The sequence below is a fragment of the Papio anubis genome, chromosome 10, assembly GCF_008728515.1.
Source record: "Papio anubis isolate 15944 chromosome 10, Panubis1.0, whole genome shotgun sequence".
NCBI classification, from domain to species: domain Eukaryota; kingdom Metazoa; phylum Chordata; class Mammalia; order Primates; family Cercopithecidae; genus Papio; species Papio anubis.
Genome location: NC_044985.1, coordinates 36,814,185 through 36,835,929, shown reverse-complemented (window position 1 = coordinate 36,835,929; position 21,745 = coordinate 36,814,185). Strand labels below are relative to the sequence as shown.

At 36.9% G+C, this 21,745-nt stretch overlaps 1 long non-coding RNA gene across 1 annotated transcript; it reads right to left on the bottom strand.

Moving 5' to 3' along the window:
- Positions 1–4,655: 4,655 nt before the first annotated feature.
- Positions 4,656–20,141, bottom strand: LOC110740872. The gene is made up of 3 exons (XR_002516094.2): positions 20,121–20,141; positions 16,690–16,749; positions 4,656–7,276 (listed from the first exon to the last, which is right to left on the bottom strand). It is a non-coding gene; the product is annotated as an uncharacterized LOC110740872 (long non-coding RNA).
- Between the last annotated feature and the right edge of the window lie 1,604 nt (positions 20,142–21,745).

Below are 21,745 nucleotides of genomic sequence, written 5' to 3'. Positions count from 1 at the left end.
GTGTTCCTGCACATCTCTTTCCAATTCTGCATTCAGTGATGTCACTCTGATAATCTGAAATCAGCCCTGGTGGAAATATTTGCACAATGGAAATTGGCATATATTACAAATCATGGCTTCTGCCTCCAGAAATTTTGTTGTTACATATTTACCAGCACACCACTGCCTACAGTAACAAAAAACTGTAAAAAGGTTGATTCTAAAACTGATACACTAGGTATATATTACACATAAATTTACATACATGCTGATGAAGGTAGTAGATCACAGTAAAAATAAGTGGCAGGAAACAAACACAAAAATCTAAAATCTAAACATTGCCCTTAAAAGAAATAGAAAAGCTTTAAGAAATAAGATTTATATTATGCAAATTATTCAGGGGGCACAAAAAGGTTACTTCAGATTTCAGTGTTCCAATTTCAGTACTCAAATGCCTAAATAACCTTCTTACCTTGACTGCTTAATAAAATGCAGAAGGCTAAGCACTATAATCTTTTACCACATAGAAGCTCTAATTCAAGTGGGTTACATTTTATCCACAGTTTCCCATTAAATAAAAGAGAATATTACTTTCATTTTTCAGTGACAACAACCCAGCATGAATTTGACTATGTAATGTTGTTCTCAGAATGACCTACCTTATCTACCAACCAGTGAAAACCAACTGGGTCAAATAAAATTTAGATGCTAACTAAATACTGATGACTGAAGCAACGATCTTAAAACCTTTCATCATTCCGTGAAGAATGATATTAAGTGATTTCTGTGTAAAATAGTCAAAGAATACCATGATCTCATAAAATTTCAAAGATTGCAGTTCACTGTCCTTTGCCTCATATCTGAGGACTTGGGTAACCTGAGGAGATTTATTTATGAGAATTCATGTAAATCCCATTAGGCTCTTCTTAATGCCCAGTGGCACTTTAGAGCTAATATATTTTATTTTATTTGCATTTACATAATACAATTTGATAGTCTCATATTGTATAATCTCATTTCACTCAGTTCATTTTATAAGGAAAACAAATTGCTTGCAGCTTTTCTACAAAAGAGACCCCATGTGAACTATACCTAAATAACTTGCAGAGTACTGGTTGCCATGGCTATACAGAAAAAGACACTATAGCTAATAGGAATGTTGGAAACACTGATTTCCAACCTGGATTTATGATGCTACTTTTTTGATTATATGATTTAATGAAGCCAATTCCGCTTCCAACTCTTACCTAAGAAACTAGGGGAAAATACTCCTTTTTATACTTTTTTAAAAAATAATGTATAAACACTTATAACCAAACTTAAAAAATTAAATGTATCAATACTATCAATATTATCTGTGTTTGACTCTTAGTTACTAACATCGTTTTCTCCTCCTTAATGCAGCTGAAGTTTTCACTAGGGATATTTCTGACATGAGTTACTAAACAACAGGTTTCTCAGTGTGAACAAAGAGAGACAAAAGCATGACTGAGCATGTTTCCTTTGGGAAATGTCAGCAAGCCCGTCATTGCTTGGACAAAGCTTCACTGCGGAGTTTAGAGGAGAGAATGACAGGTGATAAACTCAGAAAGCTATATTGGGACATCATCGCCAAAGAGCCCCGTGCACGTCGTGACACAAAGTTTGGTGTTCCATTGTAATACAACCAACAGTCACCACCTGTTATTTTAAAAATAGGGCACAGTTTTTAAAATACTTTGGAAGTCTCAGTTTGGCAGCTGAGTAAGGACAGTTTAGGGAAAGAAAGGTGATGAACAAAGGATACTAACTTCTCAGGACACAGCTGCAGTAATCTAAGCGAGAGGCAGAAAAAACTTGCAGTGTAAAGTAGACTTCAAGAATCACTACATGGACTTACTGTTTTCCATTTTAGAAGTCCAGTCATATTTGTGATAATATAGGAGCTCTGTAGTTTTACTGAAACTTGAAGAGTTTCTACAAAGAATCTGAGCCACTGGTCTTTATTTCACTTCCTCCCCTAGAAATTGCTCTCCCAACACACCCCTGCAGAATAGAGATTCTAGTATTCCCCATCCTTCTCTCATTGCAAATACTGATTTTTTAGGAAGCAGCTCAGTCCAGATAGGCTGCCCTTTCCAGGCAGACTATCTGGAAATTCGGAATAACATTTTCTCCCTCTTATTATACCTATATAGGCATATATTGGAGATATTGTGGATTCAGCTCTACACCACCAAAGGAAAATGAATATAATAATAAAATGAGTCACATGATTTTTTCTTGCTTCTTAATGAATATAAAATATATGTTTACACTATAATGTAGTCTATTAAGTTGCAATAACAGTACATTTTTTAAGGCATACTACATTAACCAAAAAACACTTTATTTGGAAAATGATGGATAGGAGACAGAATGAGCATGTAGCTCCCACCTGGACAGAGAGAACAGTGTGTGAAGACTCATTGTGAACTTTTGCTTCAAGAACCACCACAATAACATACAAGAAAAACAGGAAAGAATTCACAGACCCTTTGAAAGAAGTGGCTTGCAGCTGCAAACTCTGTAAGATAATCAAAAAACTGTGAGTTCCCAAAGTGTGAGGTGGGGTATATCTGCCTCCAAACACACGCCCACTAAGAACCCTGAAAATTCAGATCACAGGATAAGATTTGAGCTGACCTTGAGTTGAAACAGATTTAGGGAGCTGAATGAAATGCAGAAGTAGAAGCAGCAGCAGGAAGAGCTCTGTAGTCATTGCCGGTCCCCAGCTCAAGCCCAGGGAAGCCATTCCTGTTTTTTTGTTTTTTGTTTGTTGAGACAGAGTCTCACTCTGTCTCCCAGGCTGGAGTACAGTGGTGCGATCTCTGCTCACTGCAAGCTCCACCTCGTGGGTTCACGCCATTCTCCTGCCTCAGCCTCCTGAGTAGCTGGGACTACAGGCGCCCGCCACCACGCCTGGCTAATTTTTTTTTTATTTTTAGTAGAGATGGGGTTTTACCATGTTAGCCAGGATGGTCTCCATCTGACCTCATGATCCGCCTGCCTCGGCCTCCCAAAGTGGCCACTGCGCCTGACCGCCATTCCTGGTTTTATCTCACAGGATCCTTGGGGATAGGAAGACAGCCAGCCCTGAGGTGCGGCCACAGGGTGAACAAGATCCCAGCTGAACTTTGTAATAATTTCAACTGAGCATAGATTTTCCTGAGCAGAATCTGGAGGGAGGAAAATAGGAATTACAGATATGAGTGTAGAAGCTGCAGCCAATGGTGCATGCAGGTGGGGAGGGGCCAGGTCTGAGAGTCCTGCTTGTTTTGTTGGCTGGGAGGCTTGTAGACTTGGGGAAGAGCTCAGCCTTGCTGGTCAGCTGCCTGGATATAAACTCAGTGCTGTTGGTAGTGGGGAGGGAGGGCATAGTGGGAGTGAAAATGACCTTGCTGGCTGTGTGGGAACTGGGTGAGGCCTGTCATTGCTAGCTTTCCTCCACTCCCCTGGTAACATGTATGATGCAGCAGAGGCAGCCATAATCCCACTGGAAACATAACTCCATTGGCCTGAGAACCACCCTCTCAACCTCCACAATAGCAACAGCAAGGCCTGCCTAACGAGAGTCTGAACTCAGACCCACCCAAACCTGCCCTTACCTGATAGGCTTTCTCTACTCACCCTGGTATCTGAAGACAAAAGACATAAATAATAACCAGCATGATGAATGGAAGAGTTCCTCATATCTCAATACTAACATTGAATGTAAATGGCCTAAATGCCCCACTTAAAGATATAGATGGCAGAATGGATAAAAATCCACCAACTATGTGCTGTCTTCAAAAGACTCACCTAACACATAAGAACTCATGTAAACTTAAGGTAAAGGAGTTGAAAGAGATACTCCATGCAAATGGACACCGAAAGTGAGCAGGAGTAGCTTTTCTTATATCAGACAAAACAGACTTTAAAGCAACAACAGTTTAAAAAGACAGAGAGGGACATTATATAATGATAAAAGGATTAGAGCAACAGGAAAATATCACAATCCTAAATATATATGCACCTAACACTGGAGCTCCCAAGTTTATAAAACAATTACTGCTAGACCTAAGAGCTGAGATAGACAGCAATACAATAATAGTGGGGGATGTCAATACTCCACTGACAGCACAAGATAGGAGAATGTCCAGTAGGTAGGACAATCAGAACACATACGACATTTGTCATTTACATTTTTCATCTTATATGTGTGCAGTTTGTGGTGTCCCAAAACAATTACAAGAGTAACATCAAAGTTCACTGATCCTAGATCACCATAACAAATATAATAATAATAAAAATTTTGAAATATTTCAAGAATTACCAAAATGTGAAACAGAGACACAAAGTGAGCTCACGCTGCTGGAAAAAATGATGCCAACAGACTTGCTTAATGCAGGGTTGTTACACACCTTCAATTTGTTAAAAAACATATCTGTGAGGCACACAAAAGTGAAGCACAATAAAATGAGGTATGCTTATACCTACATATCTACTCTCTGCATAGAATTAATAAAAGTATGATTTAAACTTTTCCTTTAGTTTCTGGCAAATTTTGCTGCCTTACAATTGTATAGATTTTTTAAAAAAACACAAACTTCATTTGCATAAATATGATGCTACATCTTTAGCATCCTGAGAATTTTTTTTTTTATGTTTTGCTTGGCCAGGGGAGGGAAATCTTGTTGTGGAAAAGTTTTTCAGATTTATGTTCTGATTATTTTTCTTAAGAATTATACCTGAAATAATGAGGAAACACTAATTCAAAGGAAAAGAATAGGGTTTTTACAAGATGAAATCAGATTTCCCTCTAATTCTTTATGGGACTAGATATTGGAGCTAGAAAGAAAAAGAATTAATGTAATAATTCTTAATACATTAATAATGTAATACTAGTCAAAAACTTACTGGAGTAAGTGATCTTCAAATAGAATGGTTTTCAACCTTGTTTACGTCTCTGTCACATCAAAGCAATACCACATACTATCATCAGCAGTAACAATAGCTCATTATGGCAATAATTCTTATGTGGGAAGGGGAATTCGATTTGGTTGGGGTGGTTCACATCATAACAAAGGGGTAGGAGAGGAAATGAATGAATGTATGCATTTTGAGAGAGCTTCCAGGTGCAGTTGACATAAATTACCACCCTTCTCCCTTCCCACTCCATGGCTACCATAGTTGCACACTCTCTTCCCCAGAGTTAATGTCTGCTTAAAGTCTGGGTCACAAGAAGTTGATTTGAGACCTGGGGACTTCCAACAGAACTGAGTTCAGTTGGAGCAGTGGAACCTATATTCATATTCTGACTGTACTCCTCTGAAATGAACTGAATTATTTGTTTCTTAAGGCAAACTATAAACCAAAGCTGAATCCAGCCACAGTTGTTTTAAGCCTACACAGTGATTTCTTTTTAAATGTGTGTTTAGTTGTCCTTAGATAGAGCATAGATTTTTCCAGTTTTCTATAATTGCCTCTACTCTTTCTTAAACCAGGTTTCATCCATTTATCTGTTTTCTAACTGGCCCCTACAGGGATTTACTTTTTGACTTCTTCGTTAAGACAGGAGACTTTGTTAAGATGTAAGGTGTCTTATTTTAAAAAGCAAGGATTTTCTAATTGTAAGTATGTGACAAGGAATGCAGGAACAGAGGGAAAGGTTTCTCAGCACAAGTGTTACTATTCCATTTTATTATCTTTTGCCCAAAGATCTTGCTCCTACCAGGTCCACAATGAGCTCAAGAAACTATAGAGTGAGACTGGGTCATCTGGATAATTGATGTAAATAAACAAAAGGCCTTTGTTTGGGACCCCACGGGCTGCCTGAGGTTTGGGATCAAATGAAACTTTGCCATCAGCCTGTGTCTCTGTCACTCTCTTGTCATTACTGGTTAAATCACACTGTTCCCAGTGGTATGTCAACATAACAACCTTCCTTGACAAGTAAATCAAGAATTCTCTTCCCAATTGCCTTATTATTGTCCTAGGTCAATATTTCTGGATCCTTAAGAAGCTTGTTTCTAGGTCTCACCTTGATTTTGTTTAAGTTAAAGGCCAAAAAAAGATTTCATATTATAGAAAATCCACAATCTAAATTTTTTGGCAGAATTTGACTCCATTTCTGCCAAGGTACAACTATCATTGAGAGTAACTGATGAGGCAAGGAAAGAACACAAATGCATGAAGAGAAAGGAGTGATTAACATAATAAAGAAGTCTAGGGACTACAGACAAATTAATCTATCCCAGGCCCTTATTTCAATACTGGCAAAATGTTACCATTCTAATATTACCTTCAATGCACAGAAAATAAAGTACATCTCTCTGATTTGAAAGAATTTTTAACATTATCCACTCTTTCCTGAAGAAGTACTCATTACCCTGTGATAGCCTCGAGTTGGCAAAGCTGATATTCCAAGAGTTGATTTACAACCATGTATTTCCCTTAAAATTCAGGAAACTACAATTAGGTGAGCCATATTGTACCGATTATGTCAAATGGTTCAAAAAGTTCGTGCACAGTTTACAAAAGGCAAGATATTAGCATTCCTTTCTACACAATTTTGACTTTCAGTTGTGCTTTTTTGTACATATTATAATGGTGTAAATTTCTCTTTCACTATAAAACTATAGGTTTTAATCTATGAAATCAATTTAGTAGGTCATATCAGAAGCTTTTAATGGAAGAATAAAATAAGAAAGAGAATGAAACATAAGCCAGCATCACAAATATTGTTTTATGAACTTTTTTTGTGTCTTAGGCCACAGTGTAAAATGTCTTTCTTACTGTAGTTCATGGGTCAAAATTTTTGAAAAACAGGAATTCAGGAGCGTTTCCCTTCATAACGTGCTGTCTCCCTGGGCTCCACTCCTGAACTAAGGCTTAGGTTGCCTCTGATCTCGAACACATAAACCGATCTGGGATTTTAATTTCCATCTTCTTCCTTCCAGCCAGAGGGAGCAGGATCCAGGTCCACTTATCAAAAGACATACTTAGAGCTCTTTTTTGTCCGTCTCTCAGACTCCCTTTCTCCCAGTTCTTGAGATTTTTATCTGACTTAGGATAAATCTGATTTAGGACAGAAAACTGTCTTTGGTAGTATTCGGTTATATCTGTTATTCATGGCATAACTCCATGCCCCAAGTACTTCAGTGTTCTAACTTTTTAAGCCATTCATTACAAATGCCCAAGTTCTTCAAACTTAAAAAAAAAATTTCTGCCAAAAGTATTGCCTTTTCCTAAGGTAATGGATACCCGAATCTGTGTTTTAGTCCAAATAGGAAGAAGGCTGCGGGGTAAAGAGAAATTATCAGACATGAATAACATTTCAATTAAAGTTCCAACACTATCCTTAATATTAAATTTAAAAGAATAAGTGAATATAAAATTCAAAAGGTTATGTGTATATGAATGACACTTTTACACTGCTATTTACACTTGCCAAATTCTGTTTAACCAAATCCTATTTTTATTCAAAACTTGAATGAAACAATTCTTTTATGTTTTTTCTAAAAAATTTACATAATAATTTTTAAAATCTCTGAGTTCATATATGACCTTTGACTTTAGATTAATATAAACTTTTTTCAATGATCGTGAGTTTTCATTGTATGTTAAATAAACCGTGCAAATTTGACGTGATGCAAAATAACATGGCTAAACTCTCAATTCTGGCATAAAATTTGGGGAAAAAATTGTTTAAACCTCTTAAATTGTGAAAGCTCACCAAAAATTTTATGATTTCAGAGCTGACGGGACAACTTCATTGTAAATGATATATACATAATTGCCAAACAGATGAGGATTTTATGTAAATGAAAACTTTTATGTAAACTACCCACCCACAATCTTTCTTCTGTAACCAGTAATCATATTTTGTTTATGTGCATCAGTATTGTGCAGGAAATATCTGTGCTATTTTCATTCATTCTTACCATACTTTAATTTTTCCTTATATATAATACACTGTATATTATTGATCAAGTAATGGGGCTAGTGTTAGTGCAGGAATATGCCAAAATCAATAATGATGGGGGAAAGTCAGATATGATAAAAGCCCATGAAGGAGGCCAATCAATTGTCATGACACCCTGTACTGGTAAAAACAAGCTAGATTTATTCAGGCTTAAGGAAAATTTAGTCCATAAGAGTTTTGAATTATGGGTGGCCTTCAGAAAAACATTCCTTGCATAAAATGTAAATGCTAGTCCTTGAACTACTTATAACTGTGGCAATAAGTACTTCAGAGTTGGGAATTATTCTGATGACTGTTATTTTCCTCAAACTACTATCAAAATGATTCAAATCAGCACATCTTTGGCTCCATTATTTTCAAATTTTTTTCCTGCTAACATGATTTATCAGGAGTTGGGGAAGTGATTGCAGCTATTTAACGTGTCTATACATTGTTTTTGAGATGCCTGTGACCTTTTTCTTGTACCTTTTAGAAAGAGGATGCCTAACAGCTTTGTGAAGTTGCTTTTCCCACTTGAAAATGTGTTAAGCACCTGTCAGTCACTGCCTTATTTTCTTTACAAATACGTATTGTTAGAGAGTCTTTACCAGACTTTATAAGTTAGACATTTCTATCAATCAAGGTCCAACTAGGAAAACAGAAACCTTTCTAAGCATTTAAAAGAAAGACAATTTAATATAGGGATGAGGATCAAGGAGAGAAATCAGGGAGGCAGCAGAGGTTAGAAACAGGAGAAACAGTGACCACCTAGAGCTAGAGGGAACAAGGAGAGGAGTGGATTATGGAAACCAAGGGTCTACGCTGGCAGAGCGGGACTCAGGACATGGTTGCCAAAGGGTTATGGGGTCATAGAGAAGAACAAGCAGCGCTAGAGATGAGACCAAGGCAGACAAAGAGGAGGAGAAATAGCCTGACATCTCCTTTCCTCCAGCGTGCCAATCTCCTGCCAAGGTTTCCCATTGGTCTAGCCCAAGACAGAACCCAGAAAGCACATCCTGTAGGGGTAGCTCCCTCGCCAAACCAAGCACAGCAGGAGAAGAAAGGGCCTGGATCAAATCTTAGAGTAAGCCCAGGACAGCTCTACCTCCCCCTTCTCTTCTGATGAGGAAACCATCCAGCTTCTAGCCAATAGCTTAGCTTTGTGCCTGTGAGCTAAAAAAATCTGTGTTCTATCCCTTCCATGACAATCATGACATATAATTTCAGAAGAGAACATTCTCAAAAAACTTAGAGTTGCAATCTCACCTATACCAGAATATGACTCTAAAAAATAAATTTAAATGGATTTTAAATATCTTTTATGGATATATAAATTTATTTTATCCTAAAGGACTCAGACCTAAAATGCTCTACAATGTGGTTTAGTTTAAGATATCTAGTATAGAAATATAACAAATTCAGTATAATTGCTTCCTTTTTAATAAAACCCATCCACCATTTGGTCTTGAACTGCAGCAGGGGCAATGAGCATAATAAATCTCAATCTCATTAACCTTTTTAGTCAGTCATACATAGGTGACTTTGGTCTCAAAATCTCTGAGTTGATTTCTATAAGGTTTATAGATGTAATTCTTAAAGAGCTTAAGATAATAGAAACTCAGTCTCTGCTTTCAAATGATCAATATTTTAATTAAGTATATTTTTCTTACTTTTCCTCTATGCCATTAATATAACCACACCTGCTGGAATTCAAGGAGGATGTAAATGACTTTCTCTAACTAATTGACAATCTCCGCAAATGTACAAATCCAATTTGATGTACAAAATCCATTTCCCTAATCTTAGCAAACTATAAGTTAAGAAATGAGGCTGTGACAAGCTTATTGATTCCTTACCAACAATTTTCTCTAATATGCTGCTTCTATTCCATAAATTAAGATGTTACCACTGTGCCCTCTAAAACTCATATTAATTATTAACAAGCTTCCCCACAACTTCAACTTCTTTACTAAGCATTGCCTACCTCCTTTAGAGAAACTAGCTCTTCCCTGAGGACTCTGCTTTCCTGCAGGTCTTTCAAGGGGAAGCCGTTCACTTTCCAACATCTCATGCACTTTGGGGTCTGAATCAGGGAACCCCTTGCTCTTCACTGCTGCTCCAGGACCATTCAACTCCCCCCGTTTCTATCATCCTCTCTTCCTTCATGACTCACTTATGCCATTGGCTAAGTATCCTACTCTCCTCTTAGTGAGGAAGACCGAGCTCCTGGTTAGTCTCCCTCATTCACTGAAGACTTTGACACAGAACTCACTGCCAGTGGCGACCTTAACTTCTTCCAACATCCTAGCTACTAACATTTTCAACATCCATGGGGAGAACAATTCCCTAAAATCTCAATGCCTTGACTCCCCATCTCTATGACCTTCTTCTTCCAGTCAAATCCTTCTTCTTTTTTTCCCCAAAAACTCCTTCCATTATTCTTTTATTATAAAAATACCTAAACCTGAGGTTCCCAGTCCATGTGCCAAGGGGCCCCAGGGTACTTTAGCAGATTCACAGGGACACCATGAGATATTTTCAATTTTCAAGAGAAGCATAGCAACATCTGTCAGATATCATGCAAACTACTAGTTGGAGGAAGTTCAGAGTTTCAACATTAGATAACTACATTCTTTTTTAAAATGTCATATCTTTCTCAAGCTGGGTTTTCAGCAGTGGCTGTGATAAAAAGGAAGTATCACATGGAAATCAATATGGTACAGAAAGCTGTAGAGGTAGGACAGAGGTGTCCAGTTTGATTTAAAATCTGAAAAGATGTGCAGTGCCCAATAAGCACTAAGTTATGTTAAATAACAAATACTTATGTTATATGGACCTAATTACTTAATAAGCAAAACTGTTAATTTTTTTCTTTGGGCCTAGAAGCAGGAAAAAATTACTGAGACACTAAAGGAACTGGGAAAGTTTGGGAAACTCTGTCCTTGTCAATTGCTAATTTTTCTTTTCTTTTCTTATTTCCCTTAGATTTATTTGATGGTCCATACAGGGTTTGAACCCATGACAAAATTTATTTATTTATTTATTTTTATCTCCTTTATATTTTAAAGTTTTTTTTAATAATTTCAACTTTTATTTTAGATTCGGGGGGTACATGTAGAGGTTTGTTTCATGGGTGTATTGCACGATGCTGATGTTTGATGTATGAATGACCCATTACCCAAGTACTGAGCATAATACCCAATAGGTAGTTCTTCAGTCTTTTCCACCCTCCTTTTCTCCCCCTCTCTAGTAGTCCTCAGTGTCTACTGTTTCCATCTTTATGTCCACATGTACCCAACGTTTAGTTTCTACTTATGTGAGAGCATGTGGTATTTGGTTTTCTGTTGAAATCACTTGTAAGTTTCCCGAGGATAATGGCCTCCAGCTGCAACCATGTTGCAAAAAAGGATATAATTTCATTCTTTTTTTATAGCTGAATAGTATTCCATGTTGTGTATGTACTACGTTTTCTTTATCCAATCCATCATTGATGGGAACCTAGGTTGATTTTTTAGAAGCATCTGTTATGTCTATGTCTTTTGCCCACTTTTTAATGGGGTTATTTATTTTTTGCTTAAGTTCCTTATAGAGTATGAATATTAGATCTTTGTCAGATGCATAGTTTGTGAATATTTTCTCCCATTCTGTAGGTTGTCTGTTTACTCTGTTAGTTTCTTTTGCTGTGCAGAAGCTCTTTTGTCTAATTAGGTCCAATTTGTCCATTTCTTTTTTGTTGCAATTGCTTTTGAAGAGTTAGCCATAAATTCTTTCCCAAGGGCAATGTCCAGAATGATATTTCCTAGCTTTTCCTTGTAGGATTCTTATAGTTTGAGGTCTTACATTTAAACATTGAGTTCATCTTCAGTTAATTTATATATATGATGAAAGGTAGGGGTCCAGTTTCATTCTTCTGCTTATGGCTAGCCAGCTATCCCAGCACTATTTATTGAATGGGGAGTCCTTTTCCCATTGCTTATTTTTGTCAAATTTGTTGAAGCTCAGATGGCTGGAGGTGTGAGGCTTTATTTCTGGGTTCTGTAACCTGCTCCATCTGTCTATGTGTCTGTTTTTGTACCAGTACCATGCTGTTTTGATTACTGTAGCATTCGTTTTTCTTTTAATGTATCCCCCTCACCATCTTGTTTTATTTTTGTTTATATTCCCACCCCGTTGTTGCTTATTAGGGTTTCTTTCAGTTTGTTTGGGTAATCATGATACATCTCTTTACTTCCATTGGTTCTGATTCTGTTTGCCTGATTACTATCATAATTTACCTCCTCCTCTGTAATGATTTCTAAATCCCCCATTATTAATTACTTATTGTAATGAAATGCTATATTGTAAAGAAAAGAAAATTGGCTTCATGAAGGTCTGTGTACAAACACATAAATATCTGTTTTACATGTTTGGGTGGGTGTGTGTTTGTGTGTGTGTGTGTGAAGCTAATTATGTACCTCATCCTTTCTCTAAATGGGAAAAGTTACAGTGACTTGATCTTACACAATTGTGGGGACCTGTTGAGCAGTCCCTGTAAGGCTGTCTTCTTCACATCTGATGCTAGAGCTTGAAGGTGGGTGTATGGTGGGAAAGAGCAAGATAAAGCTGGAACTCCCAAGTACAAAGCGTACTAAAACCTGTGTCAATCCTCTTGTCTCTGGCATTATTTATATGGATGTCCTTCAAAAGTTAGGTCCCTTCATTACATAGCTAAACTCACGCACACACACCCCTGAAGGAGGATGCAGGACATAGTAGAACAGTTCCAGCCCAGTCACTGCCTCACAGCAATAAGATGAGTCCACCAATCATTCAGCCACAGAATGCATGACCTACAAAACAGCTGCTGCTTCCCTTCCTCCCTCCAAATCTCACATAAGTCTGTCTCCACTCTAACTGGAAACATGCAGGAGAGGGAATTATGGGAAAAGTAGTTTGGCTGAGTCAAGGGACACATTACAAAGCCTCCAGAAGCACAGTACCTAGGTCCTTTACCAAAGTAGCTTACAATTATAGTTACAGGCAAAATATGTGTTCATTGAAAGACAAGTATCAGAAGCTCAGTATACTATGAATAGTAAATGAGTGGCTTCAAAAGAAGTAGGGAGAAGTGCAGGCAGTGGTTAATAAAGCTGATACAATGGAAAGATTTCAAGTAGGTTAATAAGTGTGGGAAAGCAGCACTCCATTGAAGGAAAATGGCAAAGTCCCAGAGGCAGGAACAACCAGGCATTCTGAGACAATGGCAGATCGATCTAACCAGACCAAAGGTTCTGTGAAGTGAGGAGTGGGTAAATAAGCCTGGAAACAAAGGCTGGGGACAGACAACAGTCTCTGATGGCAAGCCCCAGCACCCAGTTTTATTTTGCAGGCAGACAAAATGTCCTCATGATTTCTCTGACTCGCTCCTATTGGTTTTGATTCTTCTCACCTGGTTTTAGATTAACATCATCCATTAATTGTGCTGAAATGTCATATAGAAAAGAAAGTTGGTTAGAAAGCCCTCAAGCAAAGAGATAAAAGTGTGTGTAGTTCTAAGTCCCATGGGGATACACTAAGAAAGTCAAGGCCAAGGGGAGATATATACATACATACATATATATGTGTGTGCATATATACACATTAATATATTAATACATTAATTTAAATATAATGTAATATTATATATAATGTAAGGCAAATGGGGCATGGGATGTAAAAAAGTCTTTCTAAGATACTGAACCTGCAAAATACAGTAACAGTGCACAAAAGAGTCAGGCAAGAGGAAACTGAAGACATAGGCTTTTTCCCCCACAGCATTCCTCACAAAATAAAATTAGGGTCAGATTATAATTTGGAATCTTTGGCTATATATGCCTCAAGCTTCTTCCTACATTTTATAGGACTCCAGCCTGCCCAATAAACTGATAAGCCATTGTTATTCTCTCTACCCAGCAGATAGTTAAATACCTTCTATCCCCATCTTCAGGTCTACTAACCAGAAGGGATGACCCCAGTAAGATTCAAGCTGGGACAGCAGAAAGCTTGATGGTCTCCAAGTAAGTGTTTCTTAGCTCCTCTCCTGAGAAGCCTCTGGTACTAGGATAACCAGGTCCTTCTGTACGTTATATCTTCCTCATGACCTCCTCCCTGGGCAGAAGCATCTCCAGGAAGCTGGGTTCACTAACTGCTTCTGTACGATGCAATCAATAACTTAATTGTTTTTCAATGGACAAAACTGTACTCTCTTCCCACAGTCTTGTGCTCTGATGCTTCCAGCTGGAGAACTGCAGCAGGGGCCCCCCTGCTAAGTTTGTTTCCATGGAAAGAGCCGCGGGATAATATCCAGGAGAACTGGATCATGATCCCTGTTCTGCAGCCCACTAACTGTGCCATGGGCTTTGTAAAATGAATTGGTTAAATTAGATATCTCTAGGATTTCTTCCAGATTTAACTTTTTTTCAAATTTCAAGATATGCTCATTAAAATGAGATCCAAAATTTTACTTATCAAATTGGCAGAAATGAAAATAATACTACTGTTTGCTGTTGGCAAGCCCTGTTACCCTGCAGGTGAGAGATCATTTTAGTAAGAAAAACATGGTTAGCATTTGCCATTATACAGAATAGCTTTTTAAATGACATGCTCCCAGGCATTCCCGTCCTTCACTACCAGAATTTTCCGTTTCAAGGACCTATTGGAATGACTAAACAAGCTAGTTCAGACTTCATCCTGGTGGAGATGTGGGGTCAGAATGGCTCCCACAAATGAGAATCTCCAAGTGTACCGCTACCTTGAGCCCACCCAAACTCTTCTCCTTTAATCTGGAGAGAAAAAAAAAAAAAAAAAAAGCTCTTTCTTTCACCCAGATCAAGGCCTGTTTGGTGGCGATGTCCAATTATTTGAAGAAAATCCTCACCCCACCCACAATGTGGAGCCTGCACTCCAGTTCTGCTAAAAATAATCTGAATTGATATTACTAGAAAGAGGATTTAACATTTCAAAGTCAAGCATCAGTATTTGGAACAGTTCTCTAGGCTTATCTGAGAATATATCTAGTATCTAGATGTATGAAATTGGCCCAACTCATAGAAAAGAAGTTTTCCATAAACACAAAGTTTCTGTCATAGTTGGGAGAAGTTGCTTACAACTCTCCAAAATGGCACTTTCCAGCCTCCACAATTTAAGATTCATTCTCCCAAGGCATTCGTCTACATACACAAGTACATGTATGGACACATACTATCTTACTCCATTTTTTATTGCTATAACAGAATACCACAGACTGGGTAATTTGTGAAGAAAATAAGTTTATTTAGCTCATGTTTTTGGAGGTTGATAAGTCCAAGAGCATAGCATTGGCATCTGGTGGGGGTTTTCTTGCGATGTTATAAAATGATGGGGGGCATCACATGATGAGAGAGCAACAGTGTATATGCTCAGGTCTTTCTTCCTCTTCTTATTTTTTGGTTTTTTGTTTGTTTGTTTCTTCGTTTTGAGACAAAGTTTTGCTCTTTTCACCCAGGCTGGAGTGCAATGGCATGATCTTGGCTCACTGCAACCTCTGCCTCCCGGGTTCAAGTGGTTCTCCTGCCTCAGCCTCCCAAGTAGCTGGGATTACAGGTGCATGCCACCATGCCCAACTAATTTTGTATTTTCAGTTGAGATGGGGTTTCACCACATTGGCCAGGCTGGTCTTGAACTCCTGACCTCTGGTGATCTGCCCGCCTCAGCGTCCCAAAGTGCTGGGATTACAGGCATTAGCCACTGCACCCAGCCTCTTCCTCTTCTTATAAAACTACCAGTTCCATCATAGGGCCCCCATCTTATGGCTTTATTTAATCTCAATTACCTTCTAAAGCTCCACCTCCAAATACCATCAAAATATGAATTTGTAGATCAAGTTTCCAGAACAAGAAATTTCGGGAACACATTCAAACCATAACATATACTCACAGAAAATTGTTCCAAGGATGGCTTCTGTTCATGGTGGGTAGTTCCTAAACTCCTTAATCATAGCCCAAGAAACCAAACAGAATGGAGTGACAGTGGGGAAAACCTGGAGGGTGATCCTTATTAACTGGTTTTCTCCAGTTTTCAAAGATCAGTACAGCATGCCTTCATTCCAGTTTAGCTACATAGTTGAGTGAGTTTCCCAGATTCTAGGAGAGATCAAATGACTGAGGCACCTGCTTCCCTGGCAAATTCTACCATATCAACTGAATAATGGGAATGTTTACCTTCCCTAGGGTATCTTCAGTCCATTGTAGAAAAACTAATTTAAAAGCTTCTGGGTTAGTGGTAGAAACTACATTCTTAATTTTTAAAGTTTTAAGCAAAAGATAACATTTTCTTAAAGAAAGGAGAAGAAGTGGGTAACCCAAAAGGCTGTATTCTGGATGAGTAATTAAAAATTTCTCCTTTTAACTTTGATAGTTATAATAGGTTAGTAGAGTGTTGATAGATTGAGATTAAAAAGATAACATTTTCTTAAAGAAGCGAGAGAAAGTGGGTAACCCAAGGGGCTGTGCTCTGGATGAGTAATTAAAAATCTCTCTTTTTAACTTTGATAGTTATAATAGGTTAGTACAATGTTGATAGATTGAGGTTATATTTTTAAAGAAAGGATCATCAGAAAAAACTTAAATCTGTGCAATAAGTTTGTATTTCAATAATAACCTTAACCATCATATTTAAAATGTTGATGATACCATAATATAACAATTATAATGATTTAGTGAAAAACTAGATACAATTATAAACGATTTTACCTGGACAGTCCACAGTTGGAAGGGCCTTCTTTTTTCAAGTCCAAGATTTTTCCTTTTCCACTGTAAGAAAAGTGTTTAATATATTTCTAGAAAAACTTTTATTCACAAGACAAGCTATGGCCACCATGATCCTCACAAGACAATCTATCCAGAAATGTAGCAGATATTCTTACTCACACAAAAACATCCCAACTGCATAGGTCACTATTGGTTCCACAGGTATTTGAGAATTTGTATAAAAATTTAAGCCTCTATCCTCAGAAAATAACTACTTTTCTTTAAGCAGAAATATTTCTAATTTTAATGAAAATTCTAAATAGTAAGAATAACAAAATTCAAACAGGTAATTGCCTGATGAAAATAAAACCAAGAGACACATTGCATAGAAAAATAATGATTTTCTAATAGAACTTCACTAAGAGAGAAAGAATGATGAAAATGAATTCCTATATAAACTTCAAAATGCAAAGTGAATGTCTCTCACTGAAAATTCCTATCAGAGGAATATACTACCAGTATGTCATTAATCTATAAAATATATCCCAATAGAAATACAGAATTTAACTGGTCTTTATAAATTATATGTACATATAACATCCTCCATTAAAAACATTGGCAATTGCTTTAAGCAATTGTATCCTCTCTCAAAAATTTTTCAGAAATAAAATTCTATGCTACCATAGTCTTAAGACTATCTTACAAATTCATGCAGTAGCAATCATTTAATACTTAGATATATGGGCGTCAAATCTATATATAGTTTCAACTATTCCCACCCCTGTAGAATGTTCTCCTTTGCCATGTGGAATAGACAGTCAAAAATATTTTCAGATTTAAAAAGTTGACAAACCCTTAGCTAGACTAAGGGGAAAAAAAAGAGAGAGAGAGAAGAATCAAATAACTAAAATTAGAAATGAAGAAGGAACATTACAACTGATGTGCCAGAAATAAACAAGATTATAAGAGAGTACTATAAACTTATAATCTACCAAGACTGACTCATAAAGAAATAAAAAAAATCTGAACAGATTTATAACAACTATGGAGACAGAAAATGTAATTAAAAGCCTCCTAACCAAAAAAAAAAAAAAACCTAAGCTAGCTTTACTAAAAAAATCCACCACACATTTAAAGAAGAATTAACATCAATCCTCATCAAACTCTTCCAAAGAATTGAAGAGGAGGAAATACTTCCAAATTTATTCTAGGAATCCAGCATTACTATGATATCAAGAGCAGACAAAGAAGTACAGTACACGAAAAGAAAATTACAGACCAATATCCTTGGTGTATATTGACACAAAAATTCTCAACAAAATACTAAAATACTGATATAAAAATTCTCAACAAAATAATTTTAATATGCTGCATAACCAGCATATTAAAAGGATGATACACCAAAATCAAGTGAAATGTATACCTAAAATACAAGGATGGTTCAACAGAGTAAAATCAGTTAATTTAACACGTCACATTAACAAAGTGAAGGACAAAAAATAATCATCTCAATTGATGCAGAAAAAGCATTTGACAAAATTCAACATGCTTTCCCGATAAAAACACTCATCAAACTAGGAATAAAAGGAAACTACCTCAACACAATAAAAGATGTGTATGGAAAGCTCACAGCTAACATCATACTCAATGGTGAAAGACTGAAAACTTTTCTTCTAAGATCAGGAACAAGAAAAGGATGCCCATTCTCATCACTTCTATTCATCATAGTCCTAGAAGTTCTAGCTAGAGTAATTAGGCAAGAAAAATAAATAAAAGGCATTCAAATTAGGAAAGAAAAAGTAAAATTATCCCTGTTTTCAGATAACATGATCTTATACAGTTGGCTCTCTGTATCCATGAGGAATTGGTTTTAGGACACCCCCATGGATACCAAAATCCATAGGTGCTCAAGTAGCTCATCTAAAATAGCATAATACAGTTGGTCCTTTGTATCCACAGGTTTCAATCTGTATTTGATTCAATTCACGTATGCAAAACCCACAATAAAGAGGGCTAACTGCATTTAGAAACTCCTAAAGATTACACATACACACACACACACACAAACTGTCACAACTAATAAATAATTTCATCAAAATCTCAGGATAGAAAATAAATCCATAAAAAACATTTGCATTTCCATACACAAACATTAATAAATTGAAAAAGGAGATTAGGAAAACAATTTTATTTATTATAGCATCAAGAATACAAATGTTAGGAATAAATTTGACCTAGGAAGTGAAAAATTTATACACTGAACACCACAAAACATTGCAAAAAGAAATCAAAGAAGACAGAAGTAAATGGAAAGATATCCCATGTTCTCCAATTGGAAGATATTACTTTTTAAATGTCCACACTAACTAAAATGATCTATAGATTCAATATATCCTTATCAACATCCCAATGGCATTTTTGCAAAAATAGAAGAAAAATCTAAAATTCATATAAATTTTGATGAGATCTCAAATAGCCAAAACAATTAAGAAAGAAGAATAAAGTTGGAAGCTTCACACTTTATTTCAAAACACACTGCAAGCAACAGCAATCAAAACAGTTGGTACTGACATAGATATATATAATAATGGAACAGAATAGGGAGCCCAGAAATAAACTCTTGCATAGATGGCCAAACGATTTTCAACAAGGATGCCAAAGCTGCACAATGGGGAAATGATACTCTCTTCAAAATGTTGTGAAAGGTGTTGGGAAAACCAGATATCCACAAGCACAAGAATAAAGTTGGACCTCTACCTTATACCGTATATAAAAACTAACTCAAAATTGAATAAAGATCTGAAGGTAAGACCTAAAACTATAAAACTCCTAGAAGAAAACCTAGGGGAAAGAATCAGGACATTTGAATTTGGCAATGATTTCTTGAATATGACACCCAAAGTACAGGAAACAAAAGAAAAAACAGACAAACAGGAATACATCAAACAGAAAAACTTCCGTGCATCAAAGAAAACAGTCAACAGAGTGAAAAGGCAACCTACAGAATGGGAGAAAATACTTGCAAATTGTTTATCTAATAAGAGATTTATATATATATATATAAATTGTTACAATTCAACCTTTATAGAATATATAGTGAACTTTTTCAAAGTAACAAGAACAAAAATAAACATAATTTTAAATGGACAAAGGACTTGAATAGACAATTCTTCAAACAAGATATACAAATGGCCAAGAAGCATATGAAAAGGCATTTGACATCACTACTAATAGAAGCAATACAAATCAAAACCACAATGAGATATAGCCTCACAGTTATTAGGATGGCCACTGTTGAACAAAAAAAATAACAAGTGTTGGCAAGAAAGTGGAGGTATTGGGAGCCTTATGCTCTGTTGCTGAGACTGTAAAATGATAGAGCCATTGTAGAAAACAGTGTGAGAGTTCCCCAAAAGAATTAAAAATAGAATTACCATGTAATCCAGCAATCTCACTTCTGTATATACATTTAAAAGTATTCAGAGCAGGGCCTGGAAGAGATATTTGCACATCCATGTTCATCACAGCATCATTCATAACAGACAAAAGGTGGAAACAACTCAAATGTCCATGGACAGATGAACGAATATAGAAAAAGTGGTATATATACACAATGAAATATCATGCAGTCTTAAAAAAGGAAATTCTGTTACATACTACAACATGGAAGAATCTTGAGGCCATTACACTAAGCAAAATAAGCCAGTCACAAAATGACAAATTCTGTATAATTCCACACATATGAAATACCTAAATTAGTCAAAATCATAGAAACAGAAAGTAGAAAGTTGCTTGCTAAGGGCTGGGGGAGGTAGGAGGAGACCTGCAGTTTACAGGATAAAGAGCTTCAGTGTTATAGGATGAAAAGATTATAGAGCTCAATTGCACAACACTGTGAATATACATAAGAGTTCTGACTTGTACACTTGGTCGGGTGTGGTGGCTCATGCCTGTAATCCCAGCATTTTGGGAGGCTGAGGTGGGCAGATCACCTGAAGTTGGGAGTTCGAGACCAGGCTGACCAACATGGAGAAATCCCGTCTCTACTAAAAATACAAAATTAGCTGAGCATGGTGGCAGGCGACTGTAATCCCACCTGCTCAGGAGGCCGAGGCAGGAGAATGGCTTGAACCCAGGAGGCACAGGTTGCGGTTAGCCAAGATCATGCCATTGTACTCCAGCCTGGGCAACAAGAGAGAAACTGTCTCAAAAAGAAAAAAAAAAAAAAAAAAAAGAGTTCTGACTTGTACACTTAAAAATGGTTAACAGGGTAAATTTTATTTTACATGTTTGTTTACCACAATAAAAAGAAATATCCCAAGTATCCTCTTATGGTTTTCAGGTACTCGAAGTAACTATGTAATTAGTAGGTTATAATGGTGACTCCATATGCATCCTCTTTGAAGTAATTTTGAAAAAACTATTAATGTTCAAGGCATCATACCGAGAATATTGAGAAACAGAACATAAATAAAAATCAGCCAATGTCACACTTTCAATAAATTTAAAACCCCTAATAGAGGAAAGATGTGCAGGACAGTTCTCCCGGTGGTCTTGTACCAACCTAGATCTCCCCATTTCTTGCTCATAGTTCTCAAGAATAACCACAGAATGTGCTGGGAATATGATATCTTGAAATCGGGAAGGAACTGCCTCAAACAGCCTGGACATTGTTCCTGTCCCTCCCAGAGAAGGTAACATCTTGAGTTAGGGAATAAGCGCCAGGGATAGCCCAGACTTTGCTCCTCTCTCATCTGGAACAGGATGTCCTTCAAAGCTTTGCCCACTGTGTCATGTGGTCTCTGAGGTATATAACCAAGGCAGGGTGGATTTTGGGATGCCTCAGCTGTGGTGCAAAGTCCAGCATATGCAGTCGAGATGCCATCCACCATGGTAGCTTTCTTGAGTCTTGAGAGACTGGCTCACAATAGATCTGAGGTGTTTTTGTTTGTTTGTTTATCTGTCCCTTGCTGTTGACCTGTAAGTAATTAACTTGCTTTACATAACCTGTATGTGAGTATCTTCTGTCTCACTGGACTCAGACAAACTGGTAATCAGT